This window comes from Sus scrofa, chromosome 3 (genome assembly GCF_054392235.1).
Source record: "Sus scrofa isolate SSC_HxYL_T2T_F1_AM1 chromosome 3, Sscrofa_HxYL_maternal_Yorkshire_Landrace_v2.0, whole genome shotgun sequence".
NCBI lineage: Eukaryota > Metazoa > Chordata > Mammalia > Artiodactyla > Suidae > Sus > Sus scrofa.
Genome location: NC_139385.1, coordinates 114007291 through 114029368, shown reverse-complemented (window position 1 = coordinate 114029368; position 22078 = coordinate 114007291). Strand labels below are relative to the sequence as shown.

At 41.6% G+C, this 22078-nt stretch overlaps 1 long non-coding RNA gene across 1 annotated transcript; it reads right to left on the bottom strand.

Annotated features, from left to right (window-relative positions):
* Positions 1-1595: 1595 nt before the first annotated feature.
* LOC102158799 (uncharacterized) lies at positions 1596-20517 on the bottom strand. The gene is made up of 3 exons (XR_302530.4): positions 19172-20517; positions 9639-9782; positions 1596-5254 (listed from the first exon to the last, which is right to left on the bottom strand). It is a non-coding gene; the product is annotated as an uncharacterized LOC102158799 (long non-coding RNA).
* Positions 20518-22078: the final 1561 nt, after the last annotated feature.

Genomic DNA, 22078 nt, shown 5'->3' with positions numbered 1-22078 from the left:
GAGAGTACAAAGAAATATGCATGTACATATTCATATATATACACATTAATTTTAAGTACTTGTAAATTTTAAGAGCTCATTTTAAGAGTTCTTAGGCAAAATCACCCCCTCTTAATTGAATTTCCACTTCTTGAAGGTGGAAGAGATTCTGAGGGGAACCCTGGCTTCGGCTGGGAAGGAGGATCCCTGGAGGGAGCGTTCACTCAGTGTCCCTGGCCCGGGCCCAGATCGCCCCCTGGAGGCCTACTCCGCTCGGACAAGAGTTAAAGGATGGCCCATCTGCCTTCGGTTTGTAACTGCAGGACTTGGACACCCTTCTTGGTCCTCGCAGGAAGGCTGTGCGGACCCTCAGACTCGTGGGATCCAACCGCCCTCGAAGGGCCCTGCACCCCACTCGGCGGAGGCAGCTTTGCGGGGACTTATGGCCACCAGGTGGCGCGACGCGGCGGCTGGCGCGCCGCTCCGGGTGGGGGTCTGAGTGGAGGATCCGGGGTAACTGGCCTCCTGAGCCAACCCGCGCGACCGCATATCCAGAGCTGTCCCAAGCGCCCAGCGCCTGGGGCCACAGGGGATAGGCGGCTTCAACAGAGTTGTTGAACAGTCTTGTAACAGTATTTTTTCACCCCACCCACCACCCACCAAATCAATTTAAAAATAAACGATGAACTGATAAGGGAAGTTGTTGGCCACAAAGTACAGATCAGCTTGAATACAGGTAACAGCAGCTGTGTTGTTTAAGGAGCGTGGGTTCTAATTTGCTTAACGACCTTGGGCACATTATTTAACCTCCATCTCACCTTGTTGCCTCATCGGCAAATGCCAATAATTTACATAGAGCTTACATCATAGGGTTGTTGACAGGAATTAAATTGAATTAAATGTATGTAATATATGTACAGATTAAATCATATATACATATAAAATACATATTTACATCTATACATTATATAAAATACATAATTATATGTATAAATACATAAATATGTGACATAAATAGTTATATGTCAAGCACAGAGTAAGCACTAATAATGTTAGCTATGTATTATATTTTAGTATGCAACTTCTACAAACTATTTATTTTTGTCTTTTTGCCTTTTCTAGGGCCGCACCTGCAGCATATGGAGGTTCCCAGCCTAGGGGTCTAATCAGAGCTGTAGCTGCCAAGCCTACACCACAGCCACAGCAACGTGGGATCCGAGCTGCATCTGCGACCTACACCACAGCTCATGGCAATGCCGGATCCTTAACCCACTGAGAAAGGCTAGGGATCAAACCTGCAACCTCTTGGTTCATAGTCGGATTCATTAACCACTGAGCCACAATGGGAACTCTGACAAATTATTTATTTTTAAAAACATCTTTCATTCAAACAAGAGAAAGTCATACCTTGGGGGAGGGTTTGTTAATTTTTTTATGGAAATTTTCAATAGAGAAAATAGTATAATAAACCCCCATGGACCTATCACCTAGTTTCAATAATATCAACACATGGTCTGTTCTGTTTCATCTATACCCCACATCCTTTCCCCCTAGTCAGCTGCAAATCCCAAATGTCCTATCATTTCATTTGTAAATACTTGAATATTACACAGTAATTTTAGGGCTCAACGTTTATTTAATATTGTCTCAGTGCACAATTTGTTGTATTCATCAGTCCAGAGATTTCCCATAACACAAGAATTTTTTCCACACCAGCTTTTGACACAGAAATTGGAACTGAATATTAAACCAGTAACGAAAATTTTGGAGCAGCAGTTTCTGTGCTGGAAAAGTATTTCCACCTCTCAAGAGATATGTTCTCTCTCTATGGAAAGAACATTGTGTTCAGCCCCTGGCTCCCTCCCAGTGAGAATCCAAAGGCTGCTCTGTTATCCATCGTGACCTACCCAAGGCTGAATTAATGCAGTCAGGGAAGAAGATTTCTCTTAATTAGTCAGATTCCTGTACTCAGAGCAGGATATAATCCATTTTAAGAAGGAAAACACTTCTCCAGACACTTGGAGATTTTAGGATATATGCCCAATACTTCTGGATGGCATGTGTGCTTTATACAGTGCCAATGACACTTTCACACTGAAAGTTTAACCAAATTTTTCCCCTCAAGGCATTTTGGAACTGTGTTAACATTTTAAATTATTCATTTAAGACACACACACACACACACACACACACCTGCCTAATATTCCTTACATTAAGAGCCCTTTGAGACAGAAGACAGAAACCGGGCAAATAATAAGGTTCTCATTCAGCTGTGAGCTTCTGAAATTCAGCACCACTGCTGGCTGTTAGCAAGACATACTGCCTGACTGACAATGCTGACGTGATGGGAGACAGGATCAGGCTACACTTGTATTTTTGAGCATCTTTGGAGACGGTTATCTTAATTTCTGTATAATAACAGTAGCCAGCATATGCCGTCTCAGATCTTGCACCAAAAAGATTTAATCCTTACAGCCCTATGAAGTTGGTATTATACCTACTTTGCAAAGGACACTGAAACTAAAATGCAAGGGAGTCCAGATGCACACACACACACACACACACACTTTACTCCAATTTATAGTATAAATAGGCTAAGTGGATTCCCTCACTGAATCAACAGTGCTATACAACCTCAGTGCTGTTCTCTTACATTTATAAAGCTGGCATCTGTCTTCCTCTCATTCTCAAAACAGGAAAAAATGTGACCATGTTAAATCAAGCAGGGAGACTATCTAGGCCTAGGGACTTAATTCCCAGTTCCTCCAATCTCTTTCAACGAACTGAGTGACCTAGCACCATTACACTTGTGATAATAATGGCCCCTTTTTCTAATCGTTATTCTCCAGTGTCTGGGTTAGGATCCTGAGAGTCTCATAATGATTAGTCTCTAATCCCTATGGCATCTGCACTTTGGGGATGAGACTCCATTAGGGATCAAGAGAGCTGAGCAGTGGTTGACTCTCTCCTGAGTCAAGCAAGGCAGAATGAAGGTCCAGAGAGGAGATGGTTTAGGATCATGTCCCCCAAAGCAGGGCAAGGAGGTGACCATGGCTGATAGTCAATGAACCAAAGCCCAGATCAAGAAGTCCTCAAGGAGTTCCCGTCGTGGCGCAGTGGTTAACGAATCCGACTAGGAACCATGAGGTTGCGGGTTCGGTCCCTGCCCTTGCTCAGTGGGTTAACGATCCGGCGTTGCCGTGAGCTGTGGTGTAGGTTGCAGATGCGGCTCAGATCCCGCGTTGCTGTGGCTCTGGTGTAGGCCGGTGGCCACAGCTCCGATTTGACCCCTAGCCTGGGAACCTCCATATGCCGCAAGAGCGGCCCAAGAAATAGCAAAAAGACAAAAAAAAAAAAAAAAAAAAAGAAGTCCTCAAGACCCTCTTCTTCTTTTAAAACCTTGATTTTTCTAGTAAATGTAATCATCTTCTTGTTACCATGGTGATTTGGGTGCATTCTTATGCCCTTGCATTAGACTTGTTGGTATACTTTCAGCCTCTCCACTAGATGACAAATTCTATGAAGGCAGATACTGACTTGTTCATCTTTTAATTCCTCAGTGCCCAGTCCTGTAGAAAGTAGGTGCCCAATAAATGTCGATGTGATGATTCAAATCACAGGGCAACTTTCTATTGACTTAACTTTGTTCTCTTGTACACCATCTGCAGCTAATATACATATTGGATTTTTTTTAGGTCATTCACAAATCATTCTGATGTTTTGATTGTTTTTAAATATAAACGCTCTAAATCCGAAAACTCCTTGCTAAGGGAAGGATGTGCTAGCTTAAAGGCTCACTGGGGTACTGTTAACTACAAAATTCAAAAACTACCAGAAGTTGAACTGGTGAAGAGAGTGGTTGCAAAATGTAACTCTTTACATCAGTCATCTATTTTCTCCTCCTTGGAGTCAATTGCTCTTGGGCTAAAGTAGAATGGCCTGCTTTGGTTACCGCCCTACAGTTAAATGAGGAAGAAGGCTGGAACTGACCTTTAGAGCTCAGTGTCACCCTTCCTGTTAGAAGTAGCCCTTTTGTGTGTGACAGCAAAGCCCTGGCAACAATGCAAAAGTGGAAGGTGTTATGGCCCATGGACCTGAAGGTTAGATGTGGGCATTCTTCCAATGACTGCTGCACTCCAAAGGGATCTGTTTCTCTTGCTGTCCCCAGCAGCCCAGAGTTTGGCTGCCTTTCTGAAAGTGTCCCTAATATTTCTTCCACCCTGTCCCACTGAGGCTTGCTGCTTGGCACACCCTGCATGGCATGCCCTCATCATTCATTTGTCCCCCTTGTCTAGCTGGGACAACTGCACTTCTTTTGAGAATGTGATGCTATCTTTGCAGTGGTTGGCAGGGGCCATGCAAGCTAGAGTGTCCCATTATCAACTAGACTGGCCTATGCCCTCTCCGTTTTGGTCTATTTCCCTAAAACACCTATTGCCCTTGGGCCACTTTCCTTTCAGGAATCTACAGTGGCTGTCCACTGTCGGCTGGGAAGGAAGAGATGGCACATCTGCTGATTCCCCACAGCCCCTGTGTACTAGGAGTGCTGGATGATTTACATGCTCTTTTCAAGCATTCAAGCCTGTGAGGTAAGGCTCACTGGGGTACTATTAACTATAGCTGCAGAGTCTGCATCATTCCTCAGATGCAGACTCTGCAGCTCAAGGAGGTTAAGAAACCTGCTCCACATCACACACTGGGTAAGAAGTAGAGCTAGGACCGACCCACATTCTCTCCTCAACATCGATTGCCTGGAACTCAAACATTTCCTCATGGGTGCCCTCACCCTCCAGTGCTTTAGAAAGAAATACTCTGCCCCAGTCAGATCAATCTCTGAAAGGCCCTCACATGCCATGCTCTTTCAGGCAATGAAGAAATTCTTGTCAGCCTTTAAGTACTGAAGATCCAAATATGTAAATGGCTTTCTCTACAACAGAGAAAGCGAATGGCAGGGTAAAAACTCCTAGGCTTCCACATGGATCGCCACCACATGGTCTACCTCAGAGCCAGCCTCTTGATAGTGCCTTTGAATCAAAATCACCAGAACACACCTAGAGTCAGCTGTGGGTTCACAGACGAGGTGCAATGAGAGAGACTGCATACCCTCCATAAGCCAGTGTGAAAAGGAGCTTAGGCCTGTGTTTGGTGATTCTGCAGATGGTTCAAGGAAGTGGGGCTATGCTCTGGTTTGGATGTTGTCAGGAAGCAGGGGTGATTCTAGGATTGGCAGCTTACTGTTTATCCAGGAGGCAGGAGGAACAAAGCAAGTCCACAGCTGTAAATGGCAAAGAAGCTGAGTTATTCATTGTTACCCAGGATAGCACAATGTTTGGTGGCCATTTTTGTGGCCCAATTTCTTGTTTTTGATTATGGTCAGACATGATTCCAGAGGGGCCTTGTTTTTGTCTAGATCCATCAGAGTCAGAGAGAGGTCTTGTCTGATATGGATGTTCAGTGAGACTGTGTTTAAGCAGAGTGTGCCCCAGAGTGGCCCACAGCGCTGGGCCAGGTGCTCTTCCTCTTCTCACTCTCTCCCTCTTTCTAGATGCTGCCAGCATTATGGTTCACAATTTGATTCCTCTATCTCCAGCCCTCTGCCCAGCCTCCTTTGGACCGAGTCTTTCCCTTCACTGAATTCTGCCTCTGACCCACAACTCAGCACTCAATGTGTGTGGACACTCTGTGTGCCCACAGAGGTGGAACCCATGCAGAGGGCTCAGGCATTTCCGATGAGTGTGCCCAGCCTGGGAGGGTTCATCGCTCCAGGAGCCCAAGCCAGCCAGCACTGGTAACCACCCTGCAAAGCATGATGGGGGAGAGGGAGGAAAAGCATTCTTCCTGCCCAAACAAATGTGCTGTGGCACTTCAGGAATCCACTTTGGAGCTCTGGCAGAGCAGTGAACACAGACAGTGCCCCTTGGCGCAGGCTTCCGCCACGATGCTGTGCTACGGCCTCACCCTGAACAGGACAGGGCTGGCTCCAAAATCACGTTTGTTTGTTTATTTTTACTTTTTATTTTTTTATTTTTTGCTTTCTAGGGCATTTGGAGGGCTAGGAGTTGAATCAGAGCTAGAGCTGCCAGCCTATGCCACAGCCACAGCAACACAGGATCCAAGCCACTGTCTGCGATCTACACCATAGCTCACAGCAACGCAGGATTCTTAACCCACTGAGCAAGGCCAGGGATCAAACCCGCAACCCCATGGTTCCTAGTCAGATTCCTTTCGGCTGCACCAGGACGGGAACTCCCAAAATAATGGGGTTTTTGTGCAGAGCTGGGGTTACTGGAGAATGAAAGATGGAACCATAGGAACCCACGTATGTCCACCCACTGGTAAGGCCTGAGGAGACAAAGTTTATGCCTTTTTGGTTTGTTTTACAAAGGCACTTAAAATAATGCGCACTTATTATAACAATTTAAACAAACTGAATTACAAAAAGATTAAAAAAAATAAAAATAATTCTCTTCCTCCTCTGTCCAACCCCATCTTCTTAACATAACTGGTGGAAGCATATTGGTGTGCATCACTAGTTTTTAAATACTTAAACACAGAATTACCTATTTAGAGTCTCTGTTTTGGTTTTTATAAAACCATGATCATTCCCTTCATATTGTTCAACATTTGCTTATTTTCACTTAACAATATGTCTACTACACCTTTCCAAGTCAAAACATACAAATGTGATTTGTTTTATTTGTTGACTACATAATATTCCATAGAATGGATGTGCCATGATTTACTAAATCAGCATGTTGTCAATTATGGCTCATGGTTATATCTTAACAGCTTTGTTTGCTAATTGTTTCATCTGGGATAGTCCTGTTTTGGCTGTGATCTCCCAAATAACACAGAACACAACTTAAAGACAAATTCCCCTCCTAGAACCTAACACATCACTACCTATACCCATCTCACATTTGACATGACATGCATATATATTTTTTTAATTTTGAAAATGCTCATAATGTCTTCTTATTTTCTAAAAGAAAGGTAGTTCTTAGAAAGAGAGGTTCATATTTGGCACAGTGACTGAGCAGGAGGAGATAATTTTTAATTTCCTAATCCCATATGGCCCAATATTTCTCCATATGCCAATCTCCCTCCCAACACGTGCATCATACTTCCCTATGGAAATATCCTTGTATCACTATAGAAATCTTTTAAATTCTACCTGCACACCATAAAATTATTAAAGTTTCAGAGTGAGGCTGCTTAATCCAACACCTTCATTTTGAAGATGAATAAAGTGAGGCTTGAAGGAGTTAATAATTTGGCCAAAGTCACATACTTAGCAAAGCAGCTGAGGCTGGGACCTCTGCAGGGCTCTCTCTACTGCAGAAGACAACCCCTCCAGGACTTGGGGTGGTTGAGGCACAGCACACAGGCAATGGTATTTTGTCTTTTTTTTTTTTTAGGGCCACACCCATGGCATATGGAGGTTCCTAGCCTTGGGTTCTAATTGGAGCTGTTGCTGCCAGCCTACGCCACAGCCACAGCAACACCAGATCCGAGCTGTGACCTACACCACAGCTCACAGCAACGCCAGATACTTGACCCACTGAGAGAGGCCAGGGATTGAACCCACGACCTCATGGTTCCTGGTCGGATTCGTTTCTGCTGCGTCACGATGGGAACTCCAGCAATGGTATTTTTATATGAGGAGGATTTAAAGATAGTTCATTTCTTTTTCTCAACAACTTTTAAACAAGTGACTGATTAGTGCCACTTAGCACCCATTCCTCTGAAGAAAGACCTTTGCACCAGACCCCAAGTCTATAATTTGTTTTTCCCCAGGAGCTCTGTTCTTGCTTCAGCTTGCAGTTTCTCTGCCTCCAGTAGCTAACTGAGTAATGAATACCCCTCTCTTCTTGCATTCTCAATTGATCCTTGGCATTCCTGTGTATCCTGGTCTGAAATTGAGACTGCTCACTATCTGGTTATATAGGGATGAAATACACCAGATGTGGCCAGAGAGGAAACGCTTGTCAGGAGTGAATCTGGATTTGTAGAGCCTGAAGATTATAAAAATTTTGAGATCATATTTAATGGAAAATAATACAAATATCTTATTTTTGCTATTTGTACAAAAACATATGAACACATCACTAGGTCTCCTCCCAATGCCTTAGAAAGAACCAGACCCTGGCAAGTAAGGGGTGCAAAAGTTTAATTTACTTTAGCTAAAGAGTAAAATTTTCCCCGGGCCTTATATGAAGGAAAGTAGGACAAACCTAAGGTACTCTTTCTAATCCCTCACACATATTTGGACAATGCTGCCCAGACCCCTCCAAGGAAGAAGTGCTTATAGAAACTGGAAGCCCCAGAGTTTTCAGTACAGTTTCTGTTTCAAATATTTTATCACGCTACGTGTCAAAACTAACTCTTAAAGATGCATCTTAACTTCAAAAAATATAGGTGATAATGCTACTGAATGGAAGTACAAAAGACAAAACAAAGCCAAGAAAATACGTACACACACCCCCAAGTACAAAGAGGAACAGACCTACCAATTGTTTCCTATGGATGTTTTGTTTTCTGTCTCAGAAAGGAAAGAATGAACTCAAAAAGACAATAACAGCACACAGCCTCTGCAGCACACAGATGCACAGACATTCCATCTGCTAAGAAAACAGCAGGAATCTTTCAGGAAATCCTCTCCCCTTATTGGGGCGCAATCATTACGTTGCCATGAAAATCTTGCCTTCTTAAGACTTATGTTGGATAAGAAATTAAAACACTTGGAAAGGAGAGGGTAAGTTAAAAAGACTGGATAATCTCTCTCTAGTTTCTCTGCTCAACTTGTTATTCCACAATAACCAGACCCAAGATTTCACAGCACAATACTGAGGCAGCTGTGCAGGACTTCCATGCCAAAAACTGAGGAAACTATTCCAGACTTCTCCAGGGCTGTCAGGGAACACATGTGCAGTGAAGAGCTGTTTACCAAGCATTTATGAATCATCCATGTGGGTCAGCAAAGAGGATTTCTCCTACTTCTCAGGAGATACCCTCTATCTGAGAGATAATGACACATATCTAGCGCTCCCAGGGTTAGCCCAGTGCAATCCTTGTCTGTTCAGTAACTGTAACAGTGATCATCGTAACAGTTGTAACTACTGTTTATTGAGACTCACTATATGCTCTAAATGTATTATCTCCAATTCTATAGCAACTTATCACTATTCTTATTTTACCTAAAAGAAAACAAACTTAGAGATATCAAGAAACTTACCCACTGTCATACAGCTAGTAAGTGCTAAAGGTGGTACTCAAACCAGTTCTATTAAACTGCAGAGGCCATTCATTTAATCACTGTGCTTTCCTGTCTCTTTTAATGGGCAACAGATGGATTGCTGAGATATTAACTCAAGAAGAAAAAAATAAGCAGAATTCAGTTAAACATATGCATAAAGATGAGCCAATCCTTGCTTAGAGCTGACGTCAACAGAAACACTGCTTTAGGCCACACTCCATTCCCTTACCAGTCCTAGAATCAGAATCACCTGGACACTTGTGAAAAAGGTCAATTCTTGGGCTTACCCCTAGACTAAGAATCTCTGGGAATGGGGCCTAAGAAACTTCATTTTACATGCCTACCACTCACCCACTCCCAGGCAATTCTACAGCATAGTGAATTTAAGAACAGCTTGGCTCACCTGGAAGAACCAATTTATATCCATTGTCCTGGCATAATTATCAATAGTGCCCCTGTTTATTCTCTCAAGTGTTCCAGTTTAGACGATCTGCATATACAGTCAGTCTTCTGTATCTGTGGGTTCCACATTCATGGATTCAACCAACTACAGATCAAAAATATTCAGGAAAAAAAGCTTTCAGAAAATGCCAAAAAGCAAAACTTGAATTTGCTATGCTGGCAACAGTATACATAGCATTTACACTGTCTCTACAACTATTTACATGGTATTAACACTGTATCAGATATTACAATTAACCTAGAGATAATTTAAAGTGTACAGAAGGATGTGCATAGGTTATATGCAAATACTACGTCATTTTATATAAGAGACTTGAGCATCCTCAGGTTTTGGTAGCCACAATGTCTCACAGAATCAATTCCTCTGGGAGACTTAAGAGACAACTGTATGTATTTCTATATTTTTGTACCAAAATCAGATCACATTGTACATGGTATTTTAATTTTTTTTTTTTTTTTTTTTTTGCTTTTTAGGGCCACACCCACTGCTTCACGATGGGAACTCCCTTAAATGTTGTTTTGTTTTTTTAATTTCACTACTACTTTCCATATAAATACATCTTTTTTTTTTTTTTTTTTTTTTTGTCTTTTTTGTTGTTGTTGTTGTTATTGTTGCTATTTCTTGGGCCGCTCCCGCAGCATATGGAGGTTCCCAGGCTAGGGGTTGAATCGGAGCTGTAGCCACCGGCCTACGCCAGAGCCACAGCAACACGGGATCCGAGCCGTGTCTGCAACCTACACCACAGCTCACGGCAACGCCAGATCGTTAACCCACTGAGCAAGGGCAGGGATCGAACCCGCAACCTCATGGTTCCTAGTCGGATTCGTTAACCACTGCGCCACGACGGGAACTCCAATTTTATCTTTCTAATACTAATCCATATTCAATTTCCTCAGTCATCCCTAAAATGTCCTATACATCTGGTTTAAACTATTCACACATTACATCATAATAGTTTTCTCTTCTGGAGTTCCCATCGTGGTGCAGCTGAAACTTATCTGACTAGGAACCATGAGGTTGTGGGTTCGATACCTGGCTTTGCTCAGTGGATTAAGGATCTAGTGTTGCCATGAGCTGTGGTGTAGGTCACCGACAAGGCCAGATCCCGAGTTGCTGTTGCTGTGGCTGTGGCACAGGCCAGCAACTACAACTCTCATTAGACCCCTACCTAGCCTGGGAACCTCCATATGCTGTGGGTACGGCCCTAAAAAGACCAAAAAAAAAAAAAAAAAAAGTTTCCTCTTCTAAAATAGTAACAGTTTGGAGTTCCTATGCAGATTAGTGGGTTAAGGACCTGGCATTGCCATTGCAGCAGCTCGGGTTGCTCCTATGGCACAGGTTTGACCCCTGGCCCCGTTTCTGTGTAACAAGTGCAGCCAAAAAGTAATTGAAAAAATTAAAGGTCAGATGTGCTATGGGCTGTGCCACCTTTTAGATTTTTCTGGATACTCTTTTATGGTGTTGATTAGTTTTCCCCCGCTTTTCCATATTGCTTATCAACTGGAAATGAAAGTTTTATGGAGCCACCTATGATGTATAGTTTTATGGCTATACATCATAGGTGGTGTTGTTTACCTCATTTCTGTAGCACATCAGAAAACATGTAACATTTGGTTGTCCTACCATTAGTGATGCTAAGATCAACCACTAGCTGAAGGTGATCCCATGATGGGACAGTTACAGCTCTCCCTTCCAGCTAGGAAATAATCTGAATGGTATCACTTTGGCTCTATATGAACAGTTTCCCATCACTTTGATGCTTTCAACACCGTTGATAATTGTTGCCTGACTTTAACGGTGCTGTAAATTGTTGATTTGCTATCAACCTTACTACATTATTGGGAGATACTGTTTAGTAAAATAGAGATTTTTTTTCCCTCCTCATCTGGGACCATTTGGTTACCACACACACACACACACACACACACACACACATCAAATTAAGGAGCTAGTTTAGTTTAATAGCTGCTTGGGTCCAATTTCAAGAGAGTGAGCGTTTTCTGGAAGAGTCTAGTGGTTGGAGGAGAACTAAACAATGCCAAAAAGTTTGGCCACACTGGGCACAGGCATGATCGGCAACCAGAAATATTCCACTAAGAATCTAAAATCTGGCTCAGACGAACCTATCTGCAAAACAGAAACACACTCGCAGACGTGGACAGCAGAATTGTAGTTGCCAAGGAGGAAGGGGATGGACTGGAAGTTTGGGGTTAGTAGATGCAAACTGTTATGTTAAGGCAATGTGGTCCTGCAGTATAGCACAGGGAACTATGTCCAATCACTTGTGATGGAACATGACTAAAGATAATACGAGAAAAAAAAATGTATATATCATATATGACTGGGTCGCATTGGTGTATAGCAGAAATCAACAGGACAGTGTAAATCTACTATAATAAAAAATTTTAATTACATATAAATATTCCACTGAAAACAGTAACCATGTTAAGTGTTGACCTCAGCTAATTATAATTTTCACATCTGACCCTCAAGCCACAGTCCTGTATTGCATTTCTATGAGCTCAAGCAGTTCTTGAAAAGTTCAAACAGTGATAACAATCACTTCGTTATGATAGGATACACTCTGTTGCCTCTCAAAAAAGAGCTTTCAGTAAGCAGAGGCAGAGCTCTTCTAGATAATGGACTCTCAACAACCAGGAGCACTGTATCAAGCTATGGGGTAATGGTTCTTTGTATTGAGTCTGACATGTGATGTAGGACTTAGAAAGGGTTAGTTATTTCTAAGGACACCATGGCATGTTCAACAGTATCTCTCATCCACGTGCTTTTCTTATACCAGGGGTGTGGCCAAGAAAATAGTAATAAAATAAGTAGCTTTAAAAGAAAAATGTGTGCACTTTGGAACTCTCATAGGTTGGAATCCTGGTTCTACCACTTAATGGCTGAGCAACCTTGGATAAGTTACTTTACATCTCCCCATCTTTATAATATAGACCTCATTTGACTGTCATAAGAATCACCTAACACATGTATTTAACAGGATGCCTAACATACATAAATTCTCAGTAAATGTTAGCTCTTGTTATTAAATGTTAAATGAGCAACCTTTTCTTATCTCAGTTTAATTTCATCTTATTGTTTCCAAGCCAGGGCCGCAGCCTGTCAAGATAATTTTTAATCTTGATTCTGTGGTCTTCCTTTTAGATTTCTGTTATCTTCTCCTTGACAAGCATGCCTACTCGTTCTTTCAGTCACAAAGTTAGGCAAGGTCTGTGGCTTTGGCGCCAATAGAGATAGCCCTAATCTGTGAAGATAATTTTGTGCAGGAGGTTGACTCTGAAAGGAGGGGTAAAGGAACCACAAAGGATCCTGTCCTTATGGAGTTCAAAGTCTAATGACCTCTTTCACAAATGAAAAAAAGAAAAAAAGGGTCACTGCAACACACTACAAGGTCCCCTCTATGACAATTTAGTTTTAAAAGGATAAATGAGATACAAAGAAATGTTGACCTCTACATTTTATAGATTAATAGACAACTGAGGCTCAGGCCATTTTTTAAGGACTTGCTTATTAGGCTTATAGAGCTAATAAAGGACAGAGTGAGGCCATGAACCTATTATTTCTCACTCCAAATTCTACACTCCTTCCCCCTCAGCCCTCTTCCTTCTAAGGGTATGGAAACCAAAATGGAAAAGAGCTTCCTATGAACTCAAGTGATCACACAGCTGGCATACAGTTCTGCTTGCCACATCTCAGAACCTGAAAAGCCATAGAAAAAGAATGATTAAATGATGAAAGAGGAGTTCCCGTCTTGGCGCAGTGGTTAACGAATCCGACTAGGAACCACGAGGTTTCGGGTTTGGTCCTTGCCCTTGCTCAGTGGATTCACAATCTGGCGTTGCCGTGAGCTGTGGTGTAGGTTGCAGATGCAGCTCAGATCCCGCATTGCTGTGGCTCTGGCGTAGGCTGGCAGCTACAGCTCCGATTAGACCCCTAGCCTGGGAACCTCCATATGGTGCAGGAGTGGCCCAAGAAATGGCAAAAAGACGAAAAAAAAAAAAAAAAAAGATGAAAGAAATTAGGGTCTTTGGTGAAAGAAGTGCAACTTCATTAAAATAAACTTAAAAAAATAAGACAGAATATTAGAACTCTTCAGCCTAGAAATATTACAACTGAGGAAAAAAAATTCTATCAAATGCAGACTGATAGAACTAAGGTTGACAGGCACTGTCCACTATAATCTAGTTGGCACCTTTCAAAGTCTTGTAAAAGTACTTCTTCACAAAGCAGAGATTATCAACCTCTGTATTTTCATGAAGTAGCCAGAAATATTCAGGCAGGCATTCTTCATATCATTAAGTTTCTGGAAAATATTATAAATTCATCACTAGAAATTAAATTGTTTTCCCATTGTTTCCCATTTCCCAGCAGTATGATGAAGGGTCCTGACCAAGAGATAATTGTGTTAAATAAATCAGATATGGCCAACATGTGTTAAAATCCAATTCTATGACTTCAAAACTTCCTATTCACCAAAAATAAGAGGGTCTATATGTACCACATCCTGGTGGTATAAGAGGTCTCCATTTACTCTAAGAGCTATATAAAAATATACACAATTTGATTATATTCAATATTAAAGTTCCATCATATATACTTCTTTTAAACTAACAGTTAAAATTAACTTTGCCCACCTTTAGAATTTAGAAGGGCTTTTATTGATGTATAGTGAGACAAGTTTAAAAAAAAAAAAAAAAAAAAAGCTGTCCGGGAGCTCCCTGGAGGCCTAGTGGTTAAAGATTCCATGTTGTCACTGCTGTGGCTCACATTTGATCCCTGGCCTGGGAACTTTTGCATGCCACAGGCATGGATCAAAAAAATAAATAACTGTCCAGACTGGTTGAAATAATCTGAATCACCAGCTTGCTGAATCGTCTATTACCTGAACTATACTACTTTTTACCTATAAAATTTATTGGTATTGCTGAAAAATTCTCAAAGGGGCAGCTGAACATAGATGTGAAATGACAGTGATTGAGTTGTGGTAGCCTGTATGTCCTTCCCAAGTGTCAGTCCCACTTGAGTATAGAGGCCCTCTCAAATGGAACTGCCCCACTTCTCCTAAAGATCTATATTGCCATCAAAAGTACTTATATAGGAGTTCCTGCTGTGGCACAGTGGAAATGAATCCGACTAGTATCCATGAGGATGCAGGTTTGATCCCTGGCCTCAGGTGGGTTGGAGATCTGGTGTTGCCGTGAGCTGTGGTGTAGGTAACAGACTTGGCTCAGAGCCCGCGTTGCTATGGCTGTGGTGTAGGCTGGCAGCTGTAGCTCCGATTTGACCCCTAGCCTGGGAACTTCCATATGCTGCAGGTGCGACCCTAAAAAGAAAAAAAAAGTGCTTATATATATATATTTTTCATTGTAAGGTAAGTAGGTCAGATATTATTATTGTTCTCATTTCACACAGAGAAATCTAAGGTTTAAGTGTTCCTTTAAATGGCCTGCTCAAGGTCATATAGCTCATTAGTGGCACAGCTGGGACAAGAAGTCAGGTCTTAAAACTTCTAACCCAGTGTTCTATTATACAATATTATCTCAAAGTTACTAGGTTTTTTTTTTTTTTGTCTTTTTGCCATTTCTTGGGCTGCTTCTGCAGCACATGGAGGTTCCTTTGCTAGGGGTTGAATTGGAGCTGTAGCCACCAGCCTATGCCACAGCCACAGCAACGCGGGGATCTGAGCCGCATCTGCAACCTACACCACAGCTCACGGCAACACTGGATCCCTAACCCACTGAGCAAGGCCAGGGATGGAACCCACAACCTCATGGTTCCTAGTCGGATTCGTTAAACACTGTGCCACAACAGGAACTCCAGGAATTATTTTTGATTTATTTAAAAAAAAAAACAGAATGTAATAAGAGTTCTGTTTCTGTCCCTTTATTCCAATACAATATCTTGGGATGTGTATAAACTGTGCTTAAATGAAAAACACCACTCCCTTACTGGTACCAAAACAGACATACTGATTAATGGAACAGAACAGAGAACCCAGAAATATACCCAGACACCTATGGTCAATTAATCTTTGACAAAGGTGGCAAGAATATAAAATGGGAAAAAGTCTTTTCAGCAAGCGGTACTGGGAAAACTGGACAGCCACATGTAAATGAATGAAACTGGAACATACCCTCACACCACCTACAAAAATAAACTCGAAATGACTTAAGACTTAAACATAAGCCAAGACACCATCAAACTCCTACAAGAGAATATAGACGTCAGAATTTTTTCCTAGAAGAGAAGATGTCAGAAAAAATTCTCTACCATCAACTGCACATATGTTTTCTCAGGTCAGTCTTCCAAGGCAACAGAAATAAAAACAAAAATCAACCAAGGGGACCTAATCAAACTGACAAGTTTTGCACAGCGAAGAAAACCATAAAAAAACAAAACAAAACAAAGACAACCTATGGAATGGGAGAAAATAATTTCAAATGATGCAACTGACAAGGGCTTAATCTCCAAAACATACAAACAACTCATACAACTCAACAGTAAAAGAATAAACAACCCAAATGAAAAATGGGCAGAAGACCTAAATAGACATTTCTCCAAAGAAGATATACAGATGGCCAACAAGCACATGAAAAAAATGCTCATCATCACTGATTATTAGAGAAATGCAAATCAAAACTACTATGAGGTACCACCTCACTCCAGTCAGAATGGCCATCATTAATAAGTCCACAAATAACAAATGCTGGACGGGGTGCAGAGAAAAGGGAACCCTCCTACACTGTTGATGGGAATGTAAATTGGTACATCCACTATGGAAAACAGTAAGGAGGTACCTTAGAGATCTATACATAGAACTACCATATGACCCAGCAATCCCACTCTTGGGCATATATCCATACAAAATTTTCCTTGAAAAAGACACATGCACCCCTATGTTCACTGCAGCACTATTCACAACAGCCAAGACATGGAAACAACCTAAAAGTCCATTGACAGGTGAATGGATTAAGAAGATGTGGTATAATGGAGTTCCCATCGTGGCTCAGTGGTTAACAAATCCGACTAGCAACCATGAGGTGGAGGGTTCCATCCCTGGCCTTGCTCAGTGGGTTAAGGATCCAGCATTGCCATGACCTGTGGTGGAGGTCGCAGATGTGGCTCGGATCTGGCATTGCTGTGGCTCTGGCGTAGGCTGGCGGCTACAGCTCCAATTAGACCTCTAGCCTGGGAACCTCCATATGCCTTAGGTGTGGCTCTAGAAAGACAAAAAAAAAAAAAAGAGAGAGAGAGAGATGTGGTATATATACATAATGGAATACTACTCAGCCATAAAAAAGAACAAAATAATGCCATTTGCAGCAACATGGATGAACTAGAGATGCTCATACCAAGTGAACTAAGTCAGAAAGAGAAAGACAAATACCATAGGATATCACTTACATCTGGAATCTAATATATGGCACAAAGGAACCTTTCCAAAGAAAAGAAAATCATGGACTTGGAGAACAGACTAGTGGTTGCCAAGGGGGAGAGGGAGGAAGTGGGATGCACTGCGAATCTGGGGTTAATAGATGTAAACAATTGCATTTGGAATGGATGAGCAATGAGATTCTGCTGTATAGCACTGGGAACTATATCTAATCACTTATGATGGAGCATGACCATGTGAGAAAAAAGAATGCATATATGTGTGTGTGACTGGGTCACCTTGTTGTACAGTAGAAAATTGACAGAATGAATGCTGTAAACCAGCTATAACAGAAAAAAAGAAAAATCATTAAAAAAAAAAAAAAAGAAAAATACCTCTCCTTCCTGCAGTTTACCCAGCCAACTATCTGCCAGATATTTCTTCTAAGAAACTTTGGGAGATGACAATATGTATACATGATCAAAGCAGGACTTGGGGTTGATACAGTATGATTGATCCAGATAAGACTATAATCCAGGTTTTCACAGTTAAGTCTCTCCCACTTAACAGAGCTGTTTTCAAAATGCCTATGATCAATCTTTCTGGCCTCTAGATAGCCAACTGTTCAGTGAGATTTTTCTGTGAACACAAACATCTAGATTCTTCTCAAAGCTTCGGGGTGAGGGGACATAAAAGTTTTAACTACCGTGCTTCTTTTTTCTAAGTCTCAAAAGTTAGGATCTGGTGTACTCATGTATTTCCTCTCATCACTGCAGTCTAACTCATATCCTGGGCCCATCCACCTAAGCAAGAGATGGTTGGTGCCATCCAGGAATCCCATGGACTCAACTACTATTGCTTAGCAATCACCTCCTCAGCTAGCTTTATGCTGGGATGGAAAGTTCTCCCCCTAAATCAAGCTACCTCTCTGACCTAAAACCATTTTTAAGGTTTGTCACATAGAGGGTGAGGGAAGAGGAAATTGGATTAAGGGAGTCAAACATTATGAAGGAGGAGTTCCTGTTGTGGCTCAGTGGGTTAAGAACCCAACTAGTATACATGAGGATGTGGGTTCAATCCCTGGCTTCACTCAGTGGGTTAAGGATGTGGCACTGCCATGAGCTGTGGCTCAGATTCAGCACAGCCGTGGCTGTGGCACAGGCCAGTAGCTGCAGCTCTGATGTGGTCCCTGGCCCAGGAACTTTCATACACCGTGGGTGCATCCCTAAAACAAAAACAGAAACAAACAAAAGATCATGAAAGAACTCAAACTTCCATCCATAAGATAAATAAGTACTAGGGACTTAATGTACAACACGATAAATGTAACACTGTTTGTTACACAGTATATATGACAGTTGTTAAGAGAGTAAACCCTAAAGGGTCTCAACACAAGTAAAGTTTTGTTTTCTTATTTTTCTATTTTCTATCTATAAGAGATGATGAAAGTTTACTGAACTTATTGTGGTAATCATTTCAAGATGTAAGTCAAATCATCATTCTGCATGCCTTAAACTTATATAGTGCTGCATGTCAATTATACTCCAAAAATTGAAGAAAAAAATAATAATGTGAAGTGACAGAAATTTTAGCTAAGGCTTTAGTGGTGATAATCATATTGTAATGCATAAATGTATCAAATCAACTCATTGTGTACCTTATACAATGTTATATATCAATTATAATTACAAACTCTTTTTTAAAAGATCATCACATGAGCATTCATGATGCAAGAAGATACTGGGTAGCCTAATCCTCTCCTTGATTAGCTAAGACTGTTACAAAAGCGAAGTTACTTCCAATAAGAATAATTAATCTGATCCATTTAAGAAAGCTATCTGCATAATTCAGGCAGGAATAAAACAATTACTCAATAACAATTTTACCTATTGATTCTCTTTTTTTTTTCTTCTGAGATAGGAATGGAGAGTGTGCCCTGAGAACACTTGGAAGGAACTGTTCACTTGGTTACTGAGAGAGGCTGTAGGATGGGCCTCACATTGCCTGGATTTTCTGGTCAGGCTCACTAGGAGGTTGGGACTGGGTTCTACATTTGGCAGTAGGTGGGGCTATGAATTACCTTCCCTGCCCTGGCACAGCAGCAGGAAAGTAGCCAGGGCCTGCATGGCTTGTTGTTTGGGGACCTGAATCAGGCAGCCGAGAGTGTGCACTGAATTCCCTGGTCAGGTAAGGCCGCTGCTTTTGCTCCAAGAGTCACAACTGCTGGGTTAAAAAACAATCAGAAAAAATATCACCATCAAGTAAAACTGTGTTCTTGAGCAAACCATGTCATCTAGCCTAAACACTACATCATAGCCCATGGCACAGCTCTGGGTTACAGCTCGATCCAATGGCGAGTAGGTTGATGCTGGAGCTCCAAGAGGTAATCCCTGTGCATTTTCAGGGTCTTGCTCTAGAATTTAGAAACCATGTGATCTTCATTCACACATAATGGAAATAACTCCCCAAAGCAGTCCTGCCTTCCTCTGAAACATAATAAACTAAGGAAAATAACAGGTTTTACTGATTCCGAGACTAGAGTTTTGAGTAGTAACTGTAGGGAGCAAGGGTTATTACACAGCAGGAGAAAGTTTAACAGGGGGTAGAACTATTTTAGTCTTTCTAGTCAAGTGGTAGAAATTTCAGCTCAAATATTAGATTTTGCTGAGAAATATCACAGCACTAAATAGACAATCATACAAGGGCTTTGTGGGACAAGTCTGAGTTTATATTAGCAACAGCCCTGTAGATACTTGTAACAGTCTAGCAAGAAAAGCTCTACCATGACTGAAGTCACTGGCATTTGCATCAGTCATATTATTTTGTATTAGGCAGAAAAAGTTTAGGTTTTATTATTTACATATAAGTGACTGAAAAAAAATTTCAGTATTGTCACTTTGTAGTTGAGCAGGATGCCATGGCACATTCCTGGGACAGACACCTCCCCCAACCCCGCCCCCATCCCCCACCTGCCTTGTGTTTATAGAAAAACTTTAGCCTCCTAGGCCTTCCCCAAGTTTCAAAGAATAAATTAAATCAGATAAGTGAGAAAATGCAGAAAACAAAGGAAAACAGTCAAGTAAGACAAAATAATGATATTTTAGTCATTAAACACAGTCAAGGACTTTCAGTTCCTCCTTAAGGACTGTGGATAATATCCTAAGCCAAATTCTTTCAGCTGTTTTGCAGATTCTGAAACCCTTACCAGGAAGAACTTTGTATGCTGCCCACAAGTTCATAGACCCCAGATTAGTTGGAACCAGAAAGTTGATGATGCTGACTTCCAATGACCTCGCTACCAACCAATCAGAAGAATGTCCATGAGTTTGGGGTGGGAGTGGATTGGGAGGGAGTTTGGGATTAGCAAAGGCAAACTATTATATATTGGATGCATAGCACAGGAAACTGTATTCATTATCTTGTGATAAACCATAATGGAAAAGATTAAGTATACATATAGAGTAAGTCTACAACTGAGTCACTTTGCTGAAAAGCAGAAATTAACACAACATTGCAAATCAACTACAATAACATTTAATTAAAAAAAATTTTAAAGGAAAAATGTCCATGAGCTGATCACACATCCTGCAACCCTCTCCTTCACCCTGTCATTAAAAACCTTTCCCTATGGAGTTCCTGTCATGGCTCAGCAGAAACGAATCTGACTAGCATTCATGAGGACACAGATTCGATCCCCGACCTTGTTCAGTGGGTTAAGGATCCGGCGTTGCCGTGAGCTGCGGTGGAGGTCACAGACGTGGCTCGGATCTGGTATTGCTGTGGCTGTGGCGTAGGCCAGCAGCTGCAGCTCCGACTGGACCCCTAGCCTGGGAACTTCCACATGCCACAGTTGAGGCCCTAAAAAGACAAAAATCAAAACAAACAAACAGAAAAACAAAAATCCTTTCCCTGAAAGCCATTAGGGAGTTTGGGCTTTTGGGGCATTAGCTGCCTTGACTCCTTGCTTTGAGTTAAGTAGGCTTTACTATGTGGCAGAGAAGATCCAAATTTGTTTCAGTAACAATTTTAGACAAGTCTCCTAAAGCCCTCCCAAGAAATTATATATTACATGTCTAAATGTTTTAGTTTCTATGTCCTGTTTGTGTTTTCTTTCTTTCTTTGGCCACACCTGTGACATGTGGAAGTTCCTAGGCCAGGGAATGAACTTGTGCCACAGCAGTGACCAAGCCACTGCAGGGACTATGCCAGATCCTTAACCCGCTGTGCCACAGGAGAACACCTATGTATTGTTTTTTGTGTAAATCAATCTCTTACTGAATTCCTTTTCAAGATTTTGACGTAGCCATGCACATTAGCACATGGGTGAAAGTCTAAATAGAACTAGGTAGACTGGGTAAAAAAATAGTCTCTTAATTTTCACAGAAATTTTAGTACCTTCATGACAATGTCTTCCTGCAGGCCGAGGTTCAGGTTAACTCAAAACCTAGTAGAGTCCCAGCAGAACCTGAATAGCACAGCCAGTATATTATTTCAGATTAACAATGCACAAAAATTCTAGTTTCTACTCATAGAATCAGCCGCTCCCCATCTCAAATCCTCTTTCCTAACAGCTCGCTGCACAAGACCCCAGTAGGCTCTCTCCTCTGGCCCCAACTCCTCTGATCCACAGTCCAGGGTGACTGGAAAACAAAAGCTGCCAGCCACTATGGCAATATAACCAGAAGCCTGACCTGAAATTATGTCTGCTGGCAGGGTGAAACCAACCCACATTCCCCCTACACGCCTCTCTCACCATATCTAACCAGCTACATTAAAGTGAAGCATCGTATTGGGCCTTGTTTAAACTGAAGGATTGCTGGGCCAGACTTTTTTTTTTTTTTCATTGTAGTAAAATACAAGTAACATAAAATTACCATTTTAAAGTGCAAAATTCTGTAGCATTTTCGCAATGTGGTAAACCATTCTATCTAGTTCCAGAACTTTTTCATCACCTCAAAAGGAAATCCTATGCCCAATAGCAGTCACT